The sequence below is a fragment of the Aythya ferina genome (assembly GCF_964211825.1).
Source record: "Aythya ferina genome assembly, chromosome: 1".
Lineage (NCBI taxonomy): Eukaryota > Metazoa > Chordata > Aves > Anseriformes > Anatidae > Aythya > Aythya ferina.
This window is the reverse complement of record NC_140296.1, coordinates 129,770,273-129,796,792: the sequence shown is the minus strand read 5'-3', so window position 1 is coordinate 129,796,792 and position 26,520 is coordinate 129,770,273. Positions and strand designations below refer to the sequence as shown.

Below are 26,520 nucleotides of genomic sequence, written 5' to 3'. Positions count from 1 at the left end.
CTCATGCCAACTGCCTATTCCTTCACTTGATACCCTAAGACTTGCATCATCTTGGTCAGTTTGAGGGGAGGGGAGAGGGAGAGAGAAAGAGTATTGCAGAGAAGACCGCATCCCTTTGCTCATGTTTACTGTTCCGGGCCAGTTACTAATTTCATTTGCATCATCTGGAGTCATCATAGGTACTATTCAGTATGCTGGAAACTCAGCAAGAATGTAACTCAGGGAAAGAAAGGTCCAAACAAACTTACTCAGAAATTCTGACAAACATGACTACAGGCATTGCCATGCAGCTACATAATCCTGATGGATCAATCATAATGTATATAAACACTGATAGACCAAATCTGCCCAAAGATGGCACTTTTGTTGGAAGACAGATGTGTCTATTGCTGCTTAAAAGCACAAAAAGAGACAGAGATCACAAATTGGTCATGCGGTTTGTCTCTATCCATCCACTACAGCAGTCCCCTACTCTTCAGCAGCACCTGAAGGAAACAACCAGAGCCACTGCTCAGACACGATGATCTTCAATGTCCACACAACAGCCAACAAAAATTTTCATTCAAGTGGCACTACAGGGCATTTTTTTCAGGATGATGCTTGGGGATTTAACTGCAAAACTCCCATTATTAATAGAAGTCGCGCAGCTAAATCCCCACATACTAAACCGAAAATATCGCCTTACATTTCTCTCTGGTACCACTCCTGATCTATGCTGACAGTTCTCTCATCATGAATAACATTATGTCAGGCTGCCCAATGATTCCTGAAACTGTCAACAATGCTTAAAGTCAAGTTCTCCAAACTTTTTAAAACTTAATCATCTTCACTCTGGAAGCATAAAAGTTGAATGCAATAGAAAATGTGCAGATTCACAGCAAGTTTTATTGACTTGCTGGCCAAAGACTTCATCTAGCTGCTGAAACATTTACATACTACAAAGCACTGTCTATAGAAAGACTGTCCTTAAAGGCCAGAATATACATGAGATAACAGAAAGAGTTGAGCAAGTATGGAGAATAGTGTATAGTGTACTTGATTTTTACGCTAAATTATCAAAGCCTTCAGTCATCCAATGTATGCAATCAGTCTAGTTTAGGGAATTTTTTAACACCATATGCAAGCACAGTTGAGGAAGAAAAAGTCTTGAGAAATCTTAATTTCCTTGTCTTTTTCTGTTTCAATCTGATTTACAGTGTCAGTTTTCAAAGTGTGGAAGACCATCAATCCTTCCATTTCTCTTAATTTATTTTTTTTAATTACTGATCATCAATGTGATGAAAAGTTCCAGACTGAAAGCTTGAAGAAAGAATAATCGATGGTGCAGGTCCACAGGGGGCACTAGTAAAGAAAATACCACCAAGCGATCTTCTGAAAGGAAGCCAATCAACTTGACATTTTTCAACTGCTCAATTAAAAATAAATACATACATAAAACGTTTCAAATTGAGTGCCTGGTAAATGTTGCATACACCTTAAATGCCTGTGTTTTATATTGTTTGTTTTTTTTTTTTCCTACTTTTGCAATCCCCTTTTGTTCTTTATACTGGTCTTTTCATTAATAATGGCATCAATTGGCGCCCCAGACCTGCAGACTATTGACCTACATACAGCCAAGCACAAAACTAAATATTAGCAGTATCAGGAGATTAACATCTCTAAAAAAGTGTATGCAACAAACAACAATTAACAGAAATATGATTTTTTTTTCCTGCTAACTGAATTATTCACTGTACATGAACTTTAGCAGGTTCAATAACCTAAGACAGAAAAAATATGATTTGCAACTAAAGGATGGCTCCATAAACCTGCTCAAGGAGAACCACTGTGGGACAGGACTTTAACAGAGCACCATGAGATACCTACTAGATAACAAATCTCTGTGCACTGTATTGAGTTCCTCTTCAAAGGTCTCTAACATATGTTTCATGCAGAAAGAGAGGGTGTATCTGTCAGCTTCTCTCAAGGGCTAATCAAGAACAATGTCATTTGCAGAGGAAAGCACAATTATTCTGCTGGTTCCATATTAACCTGGGAAACCCTTTACACCAAAGATATTTCCTCAATATCTGCTTCTACTGGTCTTTCCGCTTTTGAAGGAGCACAAAGGGGTTGATGGAAAATGGAGAAATAGCCTTACAGAGTGCCCACATGATAGGGCTTGTCTTAAAGAAAGCTCTTATCTGCAGGAAATTTATTCAGTCACGAGAATCTAAACATAGCTCTCTGTTCACAGATGTAAATGACATACAAAAGAAGTCCTCTCATTTTGGCACTGGATAAACTATGGATAAAAATGAAGTAAGGAAGAAGTGAAAGGCATTAGCAATTGTTTCCTTCATCCTCTTTTCAGTAACCCCCAGTCAAGCTACTGATGTGGTGTGCCCTAAAAAGGGATAAGTGTGTGTATTTAGCACATTGATCTCATACTGTATTTGCTACCTAAGCAATAGGATTCTCTCTCCCTCTTTTCCTCCTCTCCTCTTTTCTTCCCTGTTGTCAGAGGAACAATAGTTGCATTGCTGAGAGATACACAAAGGGAAACACAGAGAGGTTACTCATCAGCACCACACTCTCTGATAGCCAACGCGCACCAATAATTTTGCCATCTTGGGGGATACAGCCATGGTGTGCTGAAACCTTTTCAGAATCAGTCTATACCGTTAAGCAGAACTAATCACAAGGGAAATTGCAATCGGATATATGGAAAAGAATTCTTGACAGTAAAGGTGGTACAGCATTGACCCAACATAATATCATGAAAAACCTGAACTAATTTCAGAGTTGTCCGTGCTTTGAGTAAAAGGTTGGACCAGAAGAATTTCAGAGATACTTTCCAGAGTTCCTAAATGTTGAAAGCAAAAGTGTCCATTGCATGTGTCTAGTTGTGGGGTTGCTTAAGTGTCAGACTGATCACACATTTGCAACACATCCTATTCTCCCAGGGAAACTTTTCATTAACTTCAAAGAGAAGGTAAATTTGTATGAAGAAGTGCTAGACCAAGAAACATAAACTATTGTGTCCTGTCCCTCTGAGTCCTTTGTATCTTCTCAACTTCCTATACAAAAAATAATTACCAATTCTTTACTACAGAATAGCACAGAAATAACACAGATCTTGGTCCTTGCAATGATCATTCAGAAATTGTTGTGGTAAGGGAATAGGTTTGCCAAGACAGAATTCATTCAGGGGCTGCTTCAAGCTCTGCTGAATGTTTACATCAACTTTTATGCAATCTGACATTCCCAAAAAGAACTGACAGTAATGGACTGGAAACACAGGGAAACCATTACACAACACAGGGAAAAAAAAAAAAAGTTTCAAAATATATGGAATTTAAGAGCTAAACCTCTTAAACTAGCTATGATAAGGAACTGGCCTGAAGATGAAGCCTCTGAGAAACCTTCAGAGTAACAGCTCAAGACAACACTCTGGGTTGCTCCAAAATTCAACACCAAAGTTGCATGAGGCTGCAGCAATACTCCCCTCTGAGTTTTGTTTTCTTAGATTTGACACATCCAAGCAGACGTTATATCAAGTAGCAATCAAGACAGAAGAGTTTCCTGGGAAGCACCAGTCACCAGGAGTAATGTTTATGACACTCGTTTCTGTAAAAATGTCCCTGCCCCATGTTCCAGGTCTATGTTAGGTGGCAGCACGTTTTCTTTTTTTGAGAGGACTCTGCTGGTGCTACAGCTTGTGAGATTGCAGGCTGCAGCACAGAGTATCTCACGTTCACCATCTCAAAAACACCAGCTGGTTGGGGTACTAAGAAGTCTCAACTGCAAACCGGGTCTATCTAGATAAGTTTATAATAATGCAGACTTTACTAACGGTGCCAGGACATGAGAGGAAACAGTCTTCTGCAATTCCCTTCCTCAGAATAATAGATGTCCTCCATTTCAAGAAAACGAAACAGATCTAAGCCCTTACTCTACACAGAAACAGAATTCCTTGTCATTATGACAGTGGCATAGAATTCCCAATAAACGCTTTATTTTTTATATTGGGGCTGAAGCAGACCCAGATCTTGCTGGGAACTTTAAGGATTCCCCAGGACAATCTTTCCATCTTTGTGGCTTCAGGACTCAGCAAAGCTTTTCATACATGGTCTGCCCTGGAAATCTTTCCTAAAAACCTTTATGTTTTATTCTTGATTACTGATCTTTCTAGTGCAACTGAAACCTTATCAGAATGAAGTGTATCTTTGTTTCTCTCTAGCGGTCTCTTAAAGTGACATTGCACCTTCTTTATTTTTCCTTTTCCTTGATAGTTCCTATCTAATGCCGTTTGACTAAATGCATAGGCAGCACTTCCCAGTAGGAGTAACTTGTCTTCATTTTTTTCACTTTATGATGTCTGATTAACAAGTAATGAATGGTCTTTGCCCACACTCCATCACTGTCTACCTTTTCCACAAGATGTAAAAATAGTGTAGGCTACCAAAAGCTATAAAATGCATGTCCTTGCCCCTTCTCTAAGAATAGGAAGGGTAACACTAGATTCCCTCCACATTATAATGTAGTTCAAAGTTAACATATCTCTCTAACTTGTTATGTGGAGTCTAATAATGGCTGAAGAACTGCTTTCCTCCTGTAATTCTGGACAGTTTTTAATGATTCCCTCAGAAAGAATATTGCTACTAAAATATAGAAAAAATATTTATATAAACTTGTGAAATATAACTTATTTTTTATACTGCTAACAGTCTATACATGCTACTTCATTTCCCTCAGCAGTAATAATTTTGTGGTGAAGAGTAGTTTCGCTTCTCTTTTTTGCAGACAGTTTACATATAACCATCTTTTCTCCCTCACCTCATATTAACATGTCTCAAAACTACTGAGGACATTCTCTACAGAGTTTGTGAAACGATAGCTAAACCTGGGCTAATTGTCTGTGAGGTGACAACTGCTCCATCCAAATGTCTGCAAAACATCTCAGCAAGGCTCTTCAATTAACAAAGTCATGTATGATTGATTTAATTTTTCACTTCAGAGTTCTTCTCAGAAGAACTGTTCAGGTATATCCAACAAACCATTTATTAAAACAGAATTGGTAAGGATTAAATGTTCTGCATTGATACAGGACCCTGCGTCCGAGGATCTTAAACTCTCGTTAAATTCTTAATTCATTAAGCCTCGTGCTATTCTCCATGGTAGAAAAATATATCTTTGTCCACTTTACAGGTCAAGATCTGAGGCAGAAATAGGCCAAATGAATTGACTAGGATCCCATAGAAAGCACATGGCAGAGCTGGAAAATCAAATGGCTTCAATTCCAAGACTCCTCATGCCCCCCACACACGTCATTCATTCCTTCCACCTGAATATTTCAAATTTTTAAACACAATGACTGTCATTTCCAGTCAGAAGAAGCAACGCAGCATCAGTGAAGGAGCTCTTAGAAGCTTCTTTAGAGGAAGAAAATACAGGAACAGTACTTCAGAACAATGTAGAATAGTAGGTTTTAGGTTGTTATCCTGATACTTGTTCTGATTTGATCATCACAGTCCAGGTTTGGAAAGCTCAGATAAGCTAAAATTGGTAACTTCGATATTTTTGTGACTTTATGTCATCACCCATAACGCTACCAGATAGCAAAACATTATACGTGATGACATAACACCTGGAGAAAGCATTATGCTTATCAAAAGGCTGTGGATTTAGCCAATTCAGTTCAAGAGCTCATGAGCATTTCTGAGCTTTTAGCCAGACTCTATCAGCTCTGGTTATTACCTCCGTCCTTCTCCTGGCAAGCTACTACATAATAAGAAGCAAGTAATGCAGCTACATTGTCTATCCTGTGCAAAAGCCATGCAAAGGTTTAATAGTTGGATACACAACAGGAAAGATACAGGTTGCCTCATCTGTTAAACTGTGACTTTGTGAAGGTAACCAAAAAGAAATAAAAAAAAAATAATAAATCAGGCTGCCCTGCCTTTGTAGACCTCTGCCTTTTGTGTCAACGCAGTTATAAAACGTGTCAGGGAAGCCACAATACCACTAACAAGAGACGGTGGAAGAAAAGTTGTCTCGCCTGCTCAGGAAAAAGCAGCACATCCAGTGTAGACGCTCCAAGTCACCACTGTTTAGTCAGAAGTTTTAAACGACTCCTTAAATTCGCAATCTCGGGGGCCTTGCTGCTTAATAAAGACTATGGGGTGTTGAGAAGCACAGTATATTATTTCATTAAGTGCTTTTCGGGAGAAGGGGATTTAGAAGTAAAACTGCTGGCTTTGTGTGGCAAGGTTACGACCTTTGACAACTTTGGAGCTTATCTCTTTCATCTTCCCACTCCCCCGAGACCCCGAACTTGCCAAGGAGCCGCAGCCGGTAAGCTGGGGCCAGACAGAGTCCAGCATTGTTGTGGGGCTGCGTCCTCTCCCTCTCCCTCTCTCCCTTCTCTCCCTCTCCCTCTCTCTCTCTCTTTTCTCCCCCTAAACAAAACAGATCTGAACTGAGCCAAGGAAACAAAAATGTATTGTTCCTCGCAGATGGAAGCGAGTGTCGCCTAGGTAACCAGATTAATCTCCTTTTTCTCTCCCTTCCTCTCTTGTAGTGCGGTAATCGGTGGGCTCTTTTCACAAAAAAGCCAGCCTCAAAGCTGGGGCTCTAACTAGGTTCCTAATTAGCTGCAATTTACAATGAAGACAACATGATGAGATAATAGAAATTTGCAAAATAATGACATACCTCAGCAAAATATTCCTCCTCCTAAGAACCATTTTTATACAAAAACAATAAAGAGGGCCCTTCTAAAGCAAAGCTGGAAAATGGTGGTGTATTATGTGACACAGAACATTATTGTTCGCCTCTTGTTCCCCCAATCAACAGCTTATTGTTTGGCATCTTAAATAAAAATGACTCAAATACAGGCCACATAATGATCTCCATTGCGCTAATACACTGTATATACAGAGTAGTCAAAAATGTACCCAAGCCAAGGCCAGTGGGGCTGATAAAGTACCAGGGCCCAGAAAGGTAATTTACAATACAATGCAGTACGTATTATTACTGGTCTTAATCACACATATCTTCCTGATTTCTGTCAGGATGCGCTCTGACATCAAAAAAGGGCACCCGAACAGGGGGCAGCTAGTTAATGAAATATGATGGATCGCATTTGTTTTCATGTGGTGGTTAGCTCAAGCGCAGCAGCCTCCAGACTGTTAGCCAACAGTCTTCTCTTGTGCGACATCAAAGGCTCCCATTCACGGGGGGAGAGGGAGGGCGCGGGAAGGGGGATTGCGGGGAGACAGCGCGGAGGGAGGAGCGCCAAGGAACTCAAAGAACCATTAAGAGTAATCTCTACCTTATGTCCAAAAGGGGAGAGCAGACAACCACAGCAGGCCAGGGCCAACCTGGCACCGGCTGCGTGTGTGAGAGGGAGCGTCAGCACCTCCACACATTGTGGAGGGGCAGCATGGCCGGTGTGCCGTGGCTGGAATTTGACATTGGGCTGCACATGGGCAACTTGTGGAGCACATCCCTTGGCAATCAGGAGCTGGATGGAGAGGAGAGGAGAGGAGAGGAGAGGAGAGGAGAGGAGAGGAGAGGAGAGGAGAGGAGAGGAGAGGAGAGGAGAGGAGAGGAGAGGAGAGGAGAGGAGAGGAGAGGAGAGGAGAGGAGAGGAGAGGAGAGGAGAGGAGAGGAGAGGAGAGGAGAGGAGAGGAGAGGAGAGGAGAGGAGAGGAGAGGAGAGGAGAGGAGAGGAGAGGAGAGGAGAGGAGAGGAGAGGAGAGGAGAGGAGAGGAGAGGAGAGGAGAGGAGAGGGTCCATTGACAGTTTTGATCTCAACAGAAATGTTTTCTAAATAGCAACAGATTGCCTAAAGCAGTCAGGAATAACAGCAGCAACAGCAATGGAAGTCATTCCTTAGTTATTTGTGGACTAGTCACAGTTGACTGTTTCAACTGTACATATTCAAGAAGTACTGTTCGTCCCTTAAACTACTGCAGACCAAAGCCACTTCAGGCAAAGACAAAAAAAGCATTATCATGTGCTTTGTGATATCACCCCAGTCCTTTGGTCCATGAATATGTCAAGAAGCCTAACTTCTCTCACAGAGCAGTTAAAAGGAATCAGAAATGCCATATAATAGAGAGGGCAAACTACTGAACCAACTTCTGAAAACTATTCACAGAATAACTAATTCTAGCTGTATCACAAGGTCCTGCAAAACAGTTTACAAATAGGGTTAACCACACAAGGAAGCATTTTAACACTGCTATCATAGAATCAATCACAGAATGGTTTGGGGTGGAATGGACCTTAAAATATAATCTAGTTCCAACCCCTCTGCCATGGACAGGGTTATCTTTCACTGGGCCAGGTTGCCCAGAGCACCAGCCAACCTGACTTTGAACACTTCCAATGATGGGGCATCTACAACTTCTCTGGGTAACCTCTTCCAGCATCTCACTGCACTCAGTGTGAACAATTTCTCACAGCCAACCTAAATATAACCTCTTTCAATTGAAAAAGATTGCCCCTTGTTCTGTCACTGCAGGCCTTGGTAAAAATTATTTCTCCATCTTGCTTTTAAGTCCTCTTTATATATAGAACGACCACTATACAGTTTCCACAGTCTTCTCTTCTCTAGGCTAAACAATCCCACATCTCTCTCTCTCTGCCTTTCTTCACAGACGAGGTGCTTCAGCCCTCTGATCATTTTCATGGGCCTCCTCTGGACCTGCTCTAACAGCTCCATGTCTTTCTTGTGCTGGGGACCCCAGAACCAGATGCTGTGCTCCAGGTGCAGCTTAATGAGAGCAAAGCAAAGGGGAAGAATCACCTGCCTCAACCTGATGGCCACACTTCTTTTTATACAGCCCAGGATACAACTGGTTTTCTGGGCTGCAAAGTGTACATTGCTAGCTCCTATCCAATTTTTCATCCACCACCACTATCCCCAAGTGCTTATCTGCAGGGCAGCTCTCTATCAGTTCATCACCCAATCTGTATTAGTACTGGGGATTACCCTGATTCAGGTGCAGGACCTTGTTGAACTTTATGAGGTTCACACGGGCCCACTGCTCAAGCTTGTCAAGATCCCAGTGGATGTCATCGCTTCCCTGTACTGTATCAACTACACCACACAGCTTGGTGTTATTTACAGACTTGCTGAGGGTGCACTCAATGCCACAATCCATGTCATTAATGAAGTTACTAAACAGTAGTGGTCCCACCAAGGACCCTTGAGAGAAAATACTCATTAATGGTTTCCATTTAGACTCTGACTGTTGGCTAGCTTTGGATGCAACCATCCAACCAGTTCCGTATCCATCTAGTAGTTTATCTATCAGAACCATATGTCTCCAATTAAGAGGCAAGAGTGTTATGGGAGACTGTATCAAAGGCTTTACAAAGACCAGATAGATGACATCAGTTGGTTTTCCCTCATTCACTGATGCATTCACTCTGTCATACAAGGCCACCATCTTAGTCAAGAACAATTTGCCCTTGGTAAAGCCACATTGGCTGCCTCAAATCACACCCCCATCTTCCGTATTTTACAACAGAACTTCTGAGAGGATCAGTTCTATGATCATACCAGGCACTGAGATGATGCAGATTGGTTGGTAGCTCCTGGGATACTTTTTAAAATGAGTATGATATTCCGTTTTCTTTTGTCACTGGAGATTTTGCCTGCCTGTGATGATTTTTCAAATATGATGTAGAGTGGCTTAGTTACTACACGTACCAGATCCCAGAGGAACCTGGAAAGCATTGAATAGAGTCCCATGAACATATCTGGTGTTCCTCAGGCACTCTCAGTCATTGTGACAGGGGCTTTATTACAGTGGGTCCTGCCTTGAGGTTCAGTGGCTAAAAAAGTATGGAAAGAGTGATTCCAAGTGAAAACTCCCCAAGCCAGGAAGAAAGAGATTCCTGAACTGCCAATAAAACAGATTCCAAAAAGGACCAGGGTGATGCTTGCTTGCAGAAGAGGAATGAGGGAAGGACTAACCAAGCATTCTGGAAACAAGGTGATGAAAACTCGGATAGTGCTGAACACTGTTTCCACATAACTCGCTAGCGAAAAATTCACAGTTTGCTGATGCAGATCCAGGGGACACATAAGCTCAAGACCAGGTAGAGTTAATTTAATCAGGGGAAAATACAGACCTATGCGTTAGTGTCAAATGAATAGTATAAAAGGAGAATAGAAAGAAAAGGAAAAGGTGCAGCATATTAAAGATCTGTGGATCTTGCAGGCATGATTAAAATGAAAAAAAAATGGGCAAGAAATGTCTGGAGTTCTCTGAAACTCTGGAAACTGCTTTCAAACAAGTTCGCCTGGTATTTTGGACAGGACAAGGGGAGACACAAGGGCACCCGACAGGGTTCTGGGTAGACACGGCCCAGGCCTCGTGGCCTGCCAGGAAATGCCGGTACCCAGCAAAAGACAAAAGGAGAGGGGAGAGGGTGGAAGTGGCATTGCGGTAGCCCCAGGTGCACAGGAGGATGCCTCACTGCTGGTGCCGGCCAGCCTGCTGCAGGGGTGGACGGACCACAGTAACATCACTGAGCAACAGGCTGTGACGTGACTGAGTGACAGACTGTGTCGCGTGGCCCTCATGGCTTATATATGGGCACCTGGCCCAGCCCAGCTTGTCTTGTGCCTAGACTCCCACTGCGTGGGTACACAAGGCTTGGAAGCCAAGCAACCAGTCAGTTTGGGTGCTGGCTTGTGCTTTTGGGACTGCTGGGAGTGTCTCTCAGCGCCCATCCCAGCAGCCACCACCCAGTGTTTCCCCAGCCCTGCCCACATGAGGCAGTCGGGGCTCCACGAGGTGTGCAGGTGTGCTCGCTGCAGCAGAGGTGAGGTGTGCCCCGAGGACACAGGGCAGGCAGACACCGCTTCCAGGCAGGCACCGCTCCCAGACCCCTCGCCAGCCACATCTCCCACAGCCCTGAGGCACCCCATCCACCCGCTATGCCGGTGCCAGATGAGCAGGGGGCTGTGGACACAGAGTTCAGCACTCCACCGGTGCCTGCTCTGCCACCCGAGCTCTGGGCAGCCCTTTTCCAGGAGCACCGGGAGATCCTCAACCCCTTGCTGCCCTGGCTATGCCAAGAGCTGGCAGTCATCTTTGGGACGGTGTGGTGGCAGGCAATGCTAGCCGAAAACTTTGTCCTGGTAGCCCTGTGCCTCTTGGGGCTGGACAGCGAAGCCCTGTTCCAGCATTTGCAGCCTGGCCTCGTGGACAGAGCAGCGATGCTTGTCCATGGCATCATCAACACCGTTGTGCAGCGAGCAGGCTTGGAGGCGGCTGGGCCTCCACCGCGCCTACACTGCCAGGGGGCAAGAGGACAGACACGTGGCCACCCCCCGCACCGCCACCTCCTCACGGGTAACTCTCAACTCCAGCCCAGGATCCTCCTACTACACTACAGGTCCCAGCACAGAGGAGCTCCCTAGCACATCACGAGCCATCCTTCGTGGGGGGCACAGCCAGCCCCTTGCTGCACCCATCCTGGGGGGCCAAGAGGAGACCCGTGAGGAGCCAGGACAGGCAGTGGCAGTGGAGGCAGCAGGACTCTCTGCCAGGACAGGAGGGGGTGAGAGGAGATGCTGGAGGAGACGGAGCAGGCGGTGGCAGCAGGACTCTCACTGGGGCAGGGACCACTCGCACAGCAGGCCCCAGCGACCCCAAAAAACGAAGGCCCAAGAGTCCCCAGCCTCCCACACACCCTGCAAGAGGCTGCCGCCTCAGCAGAACTAGCAGGGCATACATTTCCCTTTAATAAATAAATAAATAAATAAATAAAGATTATTCCACAAAGTCTCGGTCTCACTCAGAGCTGGCACTGCCATGAGCGTGGTGCTGCTCTCTCCCCTTTTCCCTGCTGCCTTTCCCCCTGCCCCGCTGGGCCCCAATGCTGGTGGCACTGCCCTGCCAGGGAATGCCACAACCAAACCTATCACCAACCTATCACCACCAAACTATCATGTTTATACAATTTATTTTGTTTTTAAGGATCTCAGAGTGCTTAAGTGGTATGAGTTTGAGGAGAGGTGCTGAATGCCTTCATGATGAACACTCTACAAGAAGGAAAAGAAGCAGATTTTAGAATCAATCCCAGATATGCCCATTCTAGGGACCAGTGTCATGATGGATTTAAACAGGTAACAGAACAAATGAGACACTGGCTTTTAAGATGTTACTTGAAAAATCCAAGAAACACGTAGGGGTACCCATTCATCCTTAGAGCCTTGAGACGTATAATATGACAGCTTTAAATCAACAACAATGAACCTCCAAAACAATAATAAAACAAACAAACAAACAAACAAACAAAAAAGCATGCAGACTTAAGATACAGAATGGCCCTCAAAGTACACTTCAGTTGGGGAATTGAGTCTGCTAAACAAACCTGCTTTGGTCTGCAGAGGTTTCTAGGAAAAAAAAAAGTGGGACGAATTGGAAACATTCAATCTTTACATGGAAATAAACAAAAATAAGTGATTATTGGTCAGATTCAGTTGTGCTTACTCATACTTAATAGTATTCTTGCTATTCAAAGTGTGATTCAATAGCAGTACTTGCAGAATTAGATGTTTTTCATTGTAACAGCATCAGAACTGGTTCTGAAAAACAAAACTATGTGAAATGTACTTGAATTGCAAGTAAGGAAGCCCTACTCCAAGAAACATAGTGCATTTTCTTACGCCACTGACCTCCCCCCGTACAGGAGCTGGCAACCTACCAGAAGATCAGGCAGTACGTAAGAAAAGAGTAGTAAAGTCAAGAAAATGGCTTTGAACCTGTGAACCTAATTCATTGTGAATCCTGTGTTGACATGACTGAGCATGGAAAGAAATCGTTGGTCATTGGTGCTTCTCCACAACAACTGCAAGCCAGGCCTAAAGATTTGTGTGTTCGTTTGTTTTTGTTTCCAGATATTATATACATTTCTATGGAATTCTGAATATATATACCCTGTTCTTTTCAGGCTCATCTCAAAAAACTACATTTTACCTGCAGTATTTTCCTCTGGAGCTTATGCCGTAACTTTTGCCTGATCTATCTAGAGGCTTTAGCATTGCATTCTTAGATAATCCTGCACGGATCAGGCAGAGTGCACTGAGGATTCAGGCAAGCAAGAAGAGCGTTGCTGCTTTGTATATTCCATGCTAGAGTCAGAACAGTGCTCTGTATCTGTGCAGTCTGGTATGATTAACATTGGCTTGCCATTCTACACAGAAACATTAACTCTTCCATGAAAACACTTGCCCCATCCCTCCAGCTCTCTGGGTGGATGAAACAACTCAGAAAGAGTTAGTTTCCCACAATTACAGAGCTCTATCTGATACTGCAGGCACATGACACAACTTGAATTCAATGGGATTTCTGTATATTCACCAACTGGAGGTCTGGGACCTTAAATATTAACCTTTCTCCATAACAATCATATTCAATGTACTACAACACAGAAAGACAAAACACTAGGTCTGATCCTACCATAAAAATCCAGTCCCTTCCTTCTGCCACCCTCCTCCTCCCCCTTTCTCCCTCTCCATCTTTGTTTTTATTAATTTATTTTTTTTTGAATTATTTGTGCAAATAAACATTGCAAGGCTGGGCATTCACTGCATTTTCTTTTCCAGCATCCTGAGTGGCTGGCACAGGCTGAGTTATACAGTATGAATCTAACTGAGATCATCTACACTATTCCCCTGCAATAGCACCTGCGCCTTTGTGGCCCTGAACTGCTCCAACAATAAAAATTTGCGAACAGCTTTTGAAACATGACTCAAACATCCTTCAGTATGAGCAAAATCTGGCATGTGATACAACTAACTTGCCTTTACTTTATTATCATTATTACTGTTTACTGGCTTTGAAGAGCTTTGCATCTCCTAGGAATTCTTTTTAGCATCTCTGATAGCCTTCAATTTTCCTGCATTTTCTACCTTTGAACCACTAGGAAACAGCAAGAAAAACTATGTAAACAAATGTGTTCAAGCAGGATACGAGCAAATCCACGCGGTGAACTGAAGTTTAATGCTCTTCTACTCTGCCTTCTTCCTTTACTGTCGTCGTTCCCTCCTCTCCCCCCCCCCACCCCCCCGCCCCTTGGGGGAGGTGGGAGGAATGGTTTAAATCAATAACCGAAGGCTTCAATTTTACAAACCCTTAAGCCATTAGAGCTCTGAGTCCTCGCTTCACCCGTCACAACCTCCCCCACCTCAGCATGCACACATACACATATGCACATAACACACATATAAAAGAAAAACTCCCAGCCTGGCATTAACAATGTTCATTCAATGTGCTTTACTTAAAGGAAGAAAACAATTAAGTGAAACCTTGAAGTAATCTCATTCTGCCTATTTAGCCTCTTCATCCCTCAATGTGTGGTTAGTAAGTGTTGCAATCAGGGGCTAAGGCCTGCTATCATTCGGCCTTAATTAAAAAAGACACAAGCAGTGGAGCTGTGAATTAGAAATGTAACAACGCACTACCCCTGATTAATTCGAGGCTCATGTTGGATTAATAACTCCAAACAAAGAACAAAAGGAAATTGTTATGCGAATTGCAGCCCTCCCAGGCCAGACAAAGGTCAAATCACAGGATTTCAATTTCATCCGGAGTCGCTTAATCAACTCCCTCGGAAGGAAGACCATATGCAGTCCTGAAAGCTACCCATTGTAGTTGTGTTGTCACTGGACCTGAGAGACGGCACAGAGATAATCCCAACTATTCCTGATCTTTTCTCCTTTTTGGCCGTTTCTTCCCTCTTTCTCTTTTCTTTCCCAGTTTCTTTTTTTTTTTTTCCTCATTATTTTTAAATCTCACAAAATGCCTTCACTAGGGCTAATGATTATGGAATAAGGACGCTCTCTGTCAGAAAGCAGCTTTTGTGGCTGCAGCCCCAAGGAAGCACCCTGGCCGCAGAGGCAGCTCCTTGTTTTGAGGGGGGTCTTCTCTGACAGCAGAAGCCATACACTGTTGTGCTTAAGCATCATGCAGTCTCTTAAAAGGAACAGCACTTGGGTGGGGGGTGCGGAGGCAGGATAGGACACATTGGACACATTCAATGCACTGCCCACACCTCAGTACAGAGGTCCTGAGGGTATGTCAGCTGAGGAAGAAGGATATTACTGCCCTGAAGACCTATCTCTGACTGAAATTAAGCCACAGAGAATAGAATCACATATTGTCTTGTTCACCCCCAACAAAATGATGACAGAGAAAAGGAGCCCTCAGTTTCGATGATCTGAAATATATTGTCCCTCCAGCAAATACACACAGAGCATGTCCCTCGCTCCCACTGAACATAACTTTTCAAGTAACGAGCTTGGCAGGGCTTTCTACATGGACTCCACAGTTCTTCCTCTATAAAGAAAGAACGAAAGCCCAGGTCTGACCAGGAATCTGGCAGCTCATGCCTAAAAGTAAATATAAAAGCTTATAGAGATTGAAAAGGAGCAAGGAAGAAGCTTCAGTGTGGGAATCTTAGACATGCAGTTCAATATAGCCCTCATTTCCTTCCTGAATAGTTCTGCCCATCAGCCCAGAAAAATCATTTTGCCACACAGCTGTCTGCAGCTGGCCCAGCCTGAATGGTGCAGGTAGTCTCTCTCTTGGCCAGATCCCTAGTGTCTAACTGTAACATTTCAATAAGCATGCTGCAGTTTCAAAGTTTTGGTTTGTTTTGCTTTGTTTTTCTTGTAACAGCAACACAGTTCAGAACCAAACTTACTTTCTTCAGGAACCAGTTTCAGCAAGGGTCCAAGAGCCAACAACATTTAACATCTTGATTTAGACCTATTGTTTAAGTCAAATTTCTCCTGGAATGGAATTTCTTATATATGGAAATGAACATTTACGATACAGTTCTTTTACTCTTGGACATGTTTGTGGATTTCTGATGGAAAGTGAGTCAATTCGAAGTCTTAGGTTCTGGTCCCAAACATATTCTACATATACATTTATTACTGTAGGATTGCTGACAAAAGCACCATGGCTCCATGACTTGATTTTACCAACATAGTTATCTGAAGGCCCAATAATAGAACCAGGAAGCCAGTACTAGTATGTTGCACTATGTTGCTAGTTTCACAACCTGAAACTACTGATGAATTCACATATTCTAATGCCTGGGAAAAAGGAGATCCACATTTTGTAGAAGCCTCTTACCTGTGTTAGGTGCTGGAATAAAATTCCAGATCGCTCGGTGAACTGAAACGAAGATCCTTCTTTTTGACTTTCAGCTTGGGATCATCTCCACTCAAATCTGTCACAAACTACACTTAGTTCTCTTTCCAGGGGGTTGCTCACACACCTGCTGCCTCTGAATTGGCTGTTGAAAGGGAAGAAGTAGTTTGTGAATCACCCCAGTTCTGAAGCCCTTTTGCACTCAGAAACATACGCCAGCTTTAAATGCCAGCCCACTAAATGACTATTCAACATCTCTGATGCTTTTCTTTTCAGTATCTGTTCACTTTTGCTTTACATATTGATTTCTTTGCATGTAACCAAAAATTAAGACGAAATGCCTACTGTGCCATGGAAAAGGAGTCACATACTCAGAAACCCTTTTGCCTGTGTTACACTAAGTCATTACATCCAAATTACATGGAAGGCAAATTCTGCTAGATGTAAATCCCTCAAACATTCCATCAGCTCCAGAATGCAAGTGTGAGTTTTGAAATCTGTTAGTATTAGGAACTCAGTAACAAATGATTTTATGTGCATTAGCAGCTATTGCATATACTTCCACTCTTCTGTGCAAAAGCAAGATCCAAGCTTTAAATGTGCAAGTCCAAAACTTTAGCTCACTTACTAGTCTGTAAAAGAGGGCTGTGCTTACATCACATTAAGAAGTAGGAAGACAATCTTGCCCTTTGTCCATTATTTCTATTACAAGATTGCAAGTTCAATTGAGCAATTCTTCATCTCTTTGTCCCAAAGAGACATCACTCTCTCATAAAAATCCTCCTGATTTTTAACAAATTCTGAAGCTGAAGTTGTTATTACTTTTTGAGGCAAAAAAAGTAATTCCCTCCATATAGACCAGTGACAGTAGCTCTTTAGTACAGTTAAAGGCTTCATGGTGCTTAACTTCATTGTAAAACTTTCACTAGGAAACACTGCAGCACTTTTTGGAAAAATGACTGCCCGTTGTTCATGTTCATTCATGTTATTACTCTATGGCAAGCAAATCTGGACTTCCAGAAAGTCCAAAGGGACTTCCCTCAGGCTGTACACTGGCATCCTGCCAAACTGTTTTACATTGAGCTTCAACTTCTTCAGTCAGCTGAATATAGAATCATAGAATCACCAAGGTTGCAAAAGACCTTCAAGATCAAGTCCAACCACCAACTGACCTGCCGACTGACATCACTAAACCATGTCTCTTAGTGCCACATCCACACATTTCGTTAATGCCTGTAGGGATGTGGACTCCACCACTTCCTTGGGCAGCCTGTTCCAGTGCTTGACTACCCTCTCCATGAAGAAATTCTTCCTAATGTCCAATCTAAACCTTCCCTGGCACTACTCGAGACCATTAAGATAGAAGATTTTCAATTTTACTTAGTAAAGCAAGTAAGTTTGAAGCCTTCAGCCCAGTGAGGAAAATACTAGCCACACATTCTCAATGTATTCTAATTACTCAAAAAAAAAAAAAACAAAAAAAACAAGATTTTATCCAACAGCTGGCACAACTTTATGAATTTTAGGCCCTAATTTCACAGCCCTGGCTCCCAGGCCTGTGAGAGATCCATCACTCCTTTCCATTCAAGACATGTACCTCTTGCTGGTCCAACTCATATTCCCTATCTGCACCAGACTGCTGTGAATGAATTGTGAATAAATGTGATACAAATACTGATGTGTCAAGAAAAAAAGTAGTTAAGATCAACACAGCTCACTGTGGTGACCAAATATATCTGCTGCCACAGTGATACAAAAAAGGCACTTAAGACATCCCCAGAAAATGGCAGGGACAAGCAGCTGTAGGGGTGTCTGCTCCACTCCCAACCTGAATGCCAGCACAGCCAGGTAGCCAGCAGCTCCTGCAATTTACATGACATAAAAGTCAGATGCAAGTTTTCTTAGGAGGGAGAGGAGAAGTATTTATTTCAGCGTTTGCAGAGCAAGCCAGCCACTACTGCCAAGTTTGGCATTTGTATTCTGGTTCTTGAAATCAAGTCTTGCCCATCCTCATAGCTCCTGCTGCCAAGAAGAAAAATGTCCATACAGCTAACTTTTGGCTGGGGACAGGTGGCCTAAAATCTTGCCCATACCACCTCAAGTACATTTCCCATCTCTGACATGTCTCTGAGGCATGTGGGAAGACAAGGCAAGCCCCAGCTAAGCTATGCTTGGTGCCCACCAGACCACCTTGTATTTCTGTACAATCTCCCCAAATCGATGGTGTCTTACAGCCCATCCCATTCTCTTTCTCTCCCTCCAAAACCAGAAAGGACCACAAATTTTTTTAAGTTCCAAAGCATCAACAGCAGGAAAGCATTTAATGCTGCCCTCAGACAACTTGATGTGCTCTCTTCTTCTCAGTAACTATCTCAAAACCGTGAACCTGTTTCTTTAAGCAAATAAGCCAAAAAATTTATCTGATTTTACCTGACATTTTTCCCAGTCCTCTGCCTTCCTTTAGAAACTGCCTCTCTCTCTGCCCCTCCACTCAAACAAGCCACCTGTGAGAAATACTCTTCCTCTGCAGGTCCTACCAAGTGTGCAATAGATTTCACGTATCTCTACCTCACCGACCCTTCATCTCTTTTCACATCACAGATATGAAGCAACATTCTCTTATCTTGCTAAGACCTGGGAACCCTGTTCACATCTATTCCAGTATTACCTAACTCTATAAAGCATTCTAAGCAGCGGAAAGAAAGAAAGAAAAAAAAAAAAAAGAAGAAAGAAAATGTATAAATATTCTGCCAAACTCCAAGCAAAAATTAGGACCATGTTTTTTCAGTGCATAGTGCTCCAAACCTTATTGTAAGCAAGCAGCTTTGTCAGAAGATTAAACGTGATGGGGCAAGCACGGAAAATGGATACATCAAAGCCATTTGCCTCTCCAAAAAACCCAACCCAGCCAACCAAAAAAAATGTGGGTTCTTCTAATTCACCTTGCCAAAATGGCACTTTGGTTAGAAACATAAGATGAGAACGTAGTTAATTTTGAATTATTTTCTGAATTATTTTTTTTTTCCAAAAAAGTCTAGCATCTTTGCTTAAGTTTAACTTAACAAATTGCACACTATTTCTGAGAGCTGCTGGGCAGCTGCTACACTCCATCTGAGAGGTGACATTACGTAAGGTGGGATACACAATCCTTATTCCCATAAAGCACTTTAATATACATAATTAGACCCAGTGATATCAGTATGAAAGCATATATGGTAAAAAATAGCGCAGGAGAACATTTGCCCTTCTGCAATAAAATGACACAACAAATATATCCAGCCCAAGTATAGTAGAATACACTTAAAAACAAGCCTGAACAATAGCTACTAAAATAACTACACAGATCACATATTCTTAGTTTCGAGGAAAACTTGACTAATATTCAATAACTTTGGTAATTAGAATACTGTGGGTTTTTTTTATATATCTTTTTTTTTTTTTTTTTAAGATAGAAGAAATTAAGTTTAGTGAGACAGTTTAGTGGCGAAAGCTTTTCCTGCTTTAAAAAACTGAAATGCAGCAAAAATTATCAAGAAAATGCTTGGTTTTGACCATTTTTTTCTGTCAGCTCAGATGCACAGAAGAGAAGTCACAGCAGCTAGATGCTGGACCTCTGAATCAGGCAGAACAGAAATGTAACGTGTTTCTACCATGCCACCATTAGCTCCTGGACTCTTCTGGTGTTTTTGAATTACTCATATTTTCTTTGAAAGATACAGTTTTCATTTCAAGATGTAAAAATATTTCATAAAGCCTTTTTTTTTTTTTTCATTCTAGGCCAGCTTTAGTGGTAACTACAGGAATGGCTAATTACTACAATCCAGAAATGTAGTAAAGTTTTTCTTTTCAGGTCATTAAAAGTAACTTCCTTGTAAAAGAACCTATAATACTTTCACAAGGTGATCAGGAATCTTACCTAATTCTTCACTACTATCATGAAAAATTACACAAAGGAGTAAGGCAAAGTGTCTACTTATGTTCCTTAAAAAGAGTCTGGAAAAGGGTTTCAAAAGCTTGAGAGAATTGGATCTTAAGTAGCTTTATTTCACCTTTGCCTTTTTTTTTTTTTTTTGCCTTTTTTTTTTTTTTTTCTTTTTCCTTTCTTTCTTATGAAATCTGTCTCCTTTGCTTTGAGGCATTTGATTGAAAGGTATTGTGTAAGTGACTCACGTTTGCACAGCTCAGAAACATTAGCACCAACAAAAGCCAAAACATACAATTTGGTATATTTGCTTGCTGACTAAACACTTTTTCTTATATCTTTCTGTGCTTGGAGGGTAAATTGTTAGTTTCAAAGCTGAGTGACTGCTTCAGTAAGTTGGTAGCAGGCTATTGGTACAGTGTGATAATTAAGGGATCTTAGTTCTTAAACAATGCTGATAAAACAGAAATCCCTCTCCCTTTTTTCTGGATTACCTTTAGAACTGAAATCAGAGCACACTAAATGAATAATAATTTGCACCTTCTGTGAATGATAGAAGATTGAATCAAATTTTAACTAGACTCTATTTGTAAATCCCTCAGGATGACATAATTACTATTCAACACATACCTTAATTAGCCGTACACATCTATTTCATAGTATTTAACAGGTTTAAAACAGCTTTTATTGTCTGTTGAATGGATGTTCCTTTCTTATCAAAATGAAAATAATCCTGAATTTCCTGAACTGTAAGAAATTTGCTTACAGAAGGCAAGAAATGACCTACAAATTGCTGTCAAATATATACATATTTTAAGCAATACTAGCTGATGATGCACCAATGTGGATTTTTGTTGCTGCTGGTTCTTCTTTCCTTTTGATTAAGAAGATCATAGTTACGCTGTTTGGTGAAAAATATTTTGCTAAAGCACTCAAACTTCTGCACAGGATTTGAGATGAATACAAGCCAAGTTGGGACACAATTTCTTTTTCTGGTTTGGATTACACTACGGTTAATGTTACCTCTAGAAAGCACTATTGCTAGTGATCCTACAGCATTTCCGCTCCCTCAAGAATCAGAAACAGGCTAACATTTGGCAAGCTATACTTTCAGATGAATCCAAAGAATTAGCATTTGAGATCTTGATTCTCATTTTGTGTAAGATCAGGTACTTGCTCAGATGCAGAGGCTGTTATTAAAACCAACGGGCTCTGCAGAGCAGCCCGGCTTGGCTTGGACACTACGGGCTGCAGCCCGGCTTGGCTTGGACACTACAGGCTGCCTTAGCAAAGGCTGTGTGCCCATGCCACGAGCTGAGGCTTGCCGCTCAATCGCAAGCACAACCTTCCCTAAAAGGTTCTGCTGCTTAACTCTGCTGACAACAAAAGCAAACGACAACGACAATGATTGTGTGCAGACACATACATATGTGGTATGTTTTCATTATTTTGTCAAACTGCCCCAAGTGAGATTAAAACGTTTACTTAAGTACTTACTTCATACTTCATGTCATTTGCTTTCTGTTCTCCTTAAAATTTTAAGCAAAAGCACTTCTTCACAACTCACTGTTCCTGGGCTAAATCGAAATGAAGATGCTCAACATGCAGGGAAGCGATGGAAGCTGAGCCCAGGGGAGGGGAAGGCAGGAGTGAAAGCATTCTCCTGCCAGCTTTGGCTCCATTCTTGGGGTGAAGCTGGGACCAGAGGGAAGCCAGGATCTCCGCAGCCACAGGAAGGGATGGCTGCCCCAACCCAGGACCCAAGAGCATACAGAAAGGGAAAGACCCCGCAGGAAGATGCATGCAGTACTGGGATACAAGAAGCCAAACAACCCAAGGAGAGTTCTGATAATCTGAAGGCTGTTTTAGGTACCACCAGCCCCAACTACTCAAAAGTCATCAGACCAGCACTTAAAGTCATAGGATTTGCCATAAAGCATGATGTTTAGAACCCCCCCCCCCAAACCAACCAACCAAACAAACAAACAAACAAAAAAAAACAACACAAACAACTATACACAAATACCTTCCAATGCATTTTAGACCATTTTGTTTCAACTTTCTGTCACTTCTTGAGGTCAGATTTTCATTTTTTTTTCTCTGAAATTCATTGGAGGAAAAACTTACTTTTAGGGGAGGTTGAAATTCTCACATAATCATAGAATCTCAGAACAGGGTTTTACTAGACACATTACACATTGTGAGCTTCATGATAAAATAGCAAGCATAGTGTTGAGAAGCTATTCTGTTTCATCACAAACAGAATCAAGTAAAACAAAATAAACTTAGTCAAGAATGCCTTTTATTTCATAGTTACATTTCTTCCCATGTGTATGGTGAAACTGTAAATGTCCCAATCGTTAAAAATTACAAAGTTAAGCACTATTGTATCAATCACACCCTATATCTTTCTCAGAAGATTTGGAAGGAAAAAAAAAAAAAGTGTGGGGGGAGAGGTATTCATGCTATGATGCTTTATCCCTTATCAACACCTTCCTTTGCACCTAAGAAAAGAGCATCAACCTAGCTCTCTCTCTGGTCCCCACTGTAGCAAAACTCCCAGCAAGAGACAGATGACTGGGTCCCAAACCTTTCTGAAACCTGTTACAGCCAACACCTGCAAACCCACTGTAAGAGCTGGAAACTTGCTGGAAGTCTGAGCAGGCTGGGAGCACCAGGCTGCTCTGCCCCACCAGCAGATGCAGCGAGCTGCAATCTCCTATGCCAGCGCGGGGCCCTGCACAGCCCGCGGGCTCCTCCCGGACAGCATGCTGCAGGCACCCCATTTTGAGGTGACAAAAGATGGGCCTCATGTTGCTGCACTGCATTCTGTATTCAAGTAATTACCCCAGAAAGCAGAAAAGCTATTTGTTTTCTCCCCAGTAAACTTGCTGTCCTAGGTTTTCCTAACATTACAGTGAAACTTCCCTGCCTGTCATTTCAATTGCTTGTTCTATATTGGTAAAATTGCAAATCACAGAGAGCAAAAATGATGCCATATGTAATTGCTGCATAGCATCAGAGCGGTGCTGGCTACTCTCTTAATTACGTAGAGTACTGTTGATATGCATATCGACAATAAATCATATTGATTACTTATATATCACACTGGAAAGAGAAGTAGTTCGAGCTCAGTTGGCTACCCTGAAAAAAAAACTACAGGAGGACAAAGAAGGATTTACAATTCTTTTCTGCTTAAATGACATCATCTGTGAGGAGGCATGCATTTTGACGGAGTACATTATAGAAGAACATTTTAAGAGAAAAAAAAAAAAAAAAAAAAAAAAAAAAAAAAAAAAGCATGATAGGAGATCCAGGCAGCAAAACCGCAAAACCATGCAATTTTGAGCACCATAAAAAGGCTGGTAGTGCTAGTTCACATGGATTACCCACCACTTCTGGTCCCTAACTGAATCCTATTGCTGTACAATACTCATGCTATATTATTTATTATTTACATTATATATTATTTGCATTGCAGTATCCCCAGCAAGGCCTCCAGGAAATCCCGTAGGAATATTTTCATGTTTGGCTGATTAGTTTTGCATCTGCATAAAAATATTTGCCTTGTTGCCTGAAACCTTGACTTCAGCGTGGAAATGTACAAAAAGCAGGAAGCAAATCTGATCATTCTGCTTTCCATCTCCACATTAATTGAACGTTTAAATAATTAACTTATAATAATTAAAGTATATTATGAAGAAAGCCCTAAAGTTACATTCATTGTGTCAAATTCCTGAAAGTCTTTTAAGTATTACTGAAGCCCCAAGTAACTGAAAACTCATTGACCTGAGAGCACAGGCACCGGAATGATAGAAGCCATTTACAATTTTACTTAATTTCTTTGCAGAATATGTCACAATAAAAATCAACTCTGATTATGTCTATTGTGTATGTCTGTGATCTCACTATGTATGCCATAGCACATACATGTGAAACACATTCTGTGGTAACAGCTGGCAAAAAAAAAAAAGTATTGATGTCTCCAGAAGAATAAAAATTTGATAAAAATATCCAGTGTGCAGTGTTTGTTTTTCTAATCAAGAATTATTGTAAGTGGAGATATTGTCTCTACATATTGCGTGTTGGCATGACCACAGTTCATTCTTTTGTGAATAACGTGGGATAGCATTATACAAATCACAAATGTGGCACTTAATTTTATTAAAGAAAACAACTGATGGAATAGCAGCTACTGCAAAGTTAGGATGGTAAATAGGTTAATTTTTCCATTTTTTTCCTTGGGCCTCTCTGGCAGAGAAAATACTGTAGGGAAGCCATACACTTGGTGACTGTGTAATCTAGTCAGTTGATCCAACCAATTTCAACAGGGTTGAAGGAGGCACTACAATTCTGCAGAAGGAAAGGTGAATACAACTAAGTCAGCTAAGCAATTTGGCTTTCCTATTTCCCTTGAAGAAACATGAAAGAAGGATTCTTAGATTTTGATTAATTTGGACCTGGGAAAACAAGATTACTGGATGGAGAAGTCAGTTAAACATGGAAGAAGGAATAGAATAGATTAATTCTTACCAGCCATTTGACTGATATTAACCTGTTTTCAAAATATTAAAAAGCTGCAGGTGGGAGTTGCCATTCAGAAAAAAGTGAATAGCATATCTGAAATCTGGTAGGCAGAATATATCAGAAAAAAAAATAATAATTTGGTCCTGAGTCCCAAAGTATAGCAGATTTGTGTCATGATTAGCTTACACTCATCCAAACCTTCTTCTGTGCTTTGTGCTTAGATTAGGTTGTGCATAGAACCTATTTTCTATTTATGCAACATCTGCTCTGCTTTGAGATTGTGAGCAAGAACGTTTCCAGGCTCCAGAGCATGATGAGATTACAGACTGGCAAGCTGAGCTGGATAAAACAAGGATGGGCCCACAAGATTTAGGTTCAACTGAGATTACTTAAGATTCCAAAAATGTCTTCATTTCTTTTCAGCATAAGTGATTTGCCACGTTTATACCTCCTTGCAGTTTCAAGAAGGAAGGGAAACAGAGTGCTTAATTAGTAAAAGTTCATCTAGTGCTGTTCTCTCACATGACCAGAGTGATAAATCTTGTGCACATCATGTGTAGTGCCATAATTAAACCTTCAGGCCTGATTATTCAGAACTTGAAGAATCATCTCTGCCTTGTCATCCAAATACTGTGAAGCTCCCTTGTCACTGGGATGAAGAGGTGAGACCGGAGAGAAAGAGGACATCCAAGCGCACACGATGCCAGTATGGAAAACTACCACCCTGCAGGGAAGGTTTCAGAGATGGAGGGAAAAGAAGCTGCATTGCTACAGAACTGGAGAACTGGGGGTTGGGAGGGGGGAGAAGGAAGGTGGGGACAGCTGGGAAGGTTCCCCCCGGAGGTCACCAGTTCGGTGGGGGATAAAGGGGGGCTCTTTTTTCCCAAAGAGCAGTGAGTAACATTTGTAATAACATCTGCAGTAAAATTAACACCAGTTCCTGTGAAAATCATCTACATGGGCTGCAAGACCATGGTTTGGTTTACAGCAGCAACAGCCACTACATATGGGAGATGTTTTTTGGTGTTTTTCCTTTTCATAGGAACAGGCAGAAGATGACGGAGATGACACCCTCAGGGCTAACCGACAGGACCACATAGCTCCTATCTTCCTTCCGGACTTGGCTTCACTGCCCAATACTCACACTCACTAGCAAAGTGAACGTGAACTAAGGCGATGCTGCTGGTACTGGAATGGACAGTTCATCAGCCCCCATCAATGCTTTGGGAGCCCAACAAGCTCACAGAAAAAACCCAGATCAAATTCACAAGCTGGCCAGAAAGGTAGTGGTTTACCAGCTTGATTATCCAAATAGTTTCTGCTGGGTTCAATGGAATAATAGTTCACTGATAGCCTAAAAACGAACAAACAAACAAACAAATAAATAAATTCATTTTTACTTGGCCGTGATTGAGGTTTTTTTCCCCTTCCTTGGAGGAGACTGTGAGACAAGGAATGCCATTCAGCTAACAGGGACTGGCTGCAGCAAAAAGCAGCCAGGATTTCTCCCTCTCTCTATTCTTCCCCTCCCCAACACAATAGACCTGAAAACAAAAGACAGATTATTAGGTTTAAGTGTGTAGCCCATTCTCTACATACCCCTTCCCCCCTACTCCCACCCCTTCTTCGGCACATCTGGTAACCATGTGTGGCAAGTGCTAATGAAGACTTTCCTGAGCGAGCTACAATTAGTTCCGACTGCTGTTCGCCTCTCTCGGCTGTGCTGAGCATAAAACAAAACAAAACAAAATCTTCCCTTCACTGTTACTGAAACCTCCTCCTGCCCCTGGGATTCCCCCTCATCATCATGCCGCTGAAATTAAAACAAAAAAGTGTAAGCAAATACTTTAAGGCTCTCTTCCGCCTGATTTTTTTTTTTTTTTTAATCACTATTTTATTC

The 26,520-nt window shown here is 41.9% G+C and overlaps 1 protein-coding gene across 15 annotated transcripts in view; it reads right to left on the bottom strand.

Annotated features, from left to right (window-relative positions):
• SOX5 (SRY-box transcription factor 5) overlaps positions 1–26,520 on the bottom strand; it is a 650,695-nt gene that overhangs the window by 324,926 nt on the left and 299,249 nt on the right. For 9 of the 15 annotated variants that reach the window (XM_084509197.1, XM_084509199.1, XM_084509196.1 and 6 more), the window contains one exon: positions 16,154–16,316. The exons of the other annotated variants lie outside the window; for them this stretch is intronic. The gene's annotated coding sequence lies outside the window, so the exon portion shown is untranslated. The remainder of the gene's footprint in view (positions 1–16,153; positions 16,317–26,520) is intronic. 15 annotated transcript variants of the gene reach the window in all.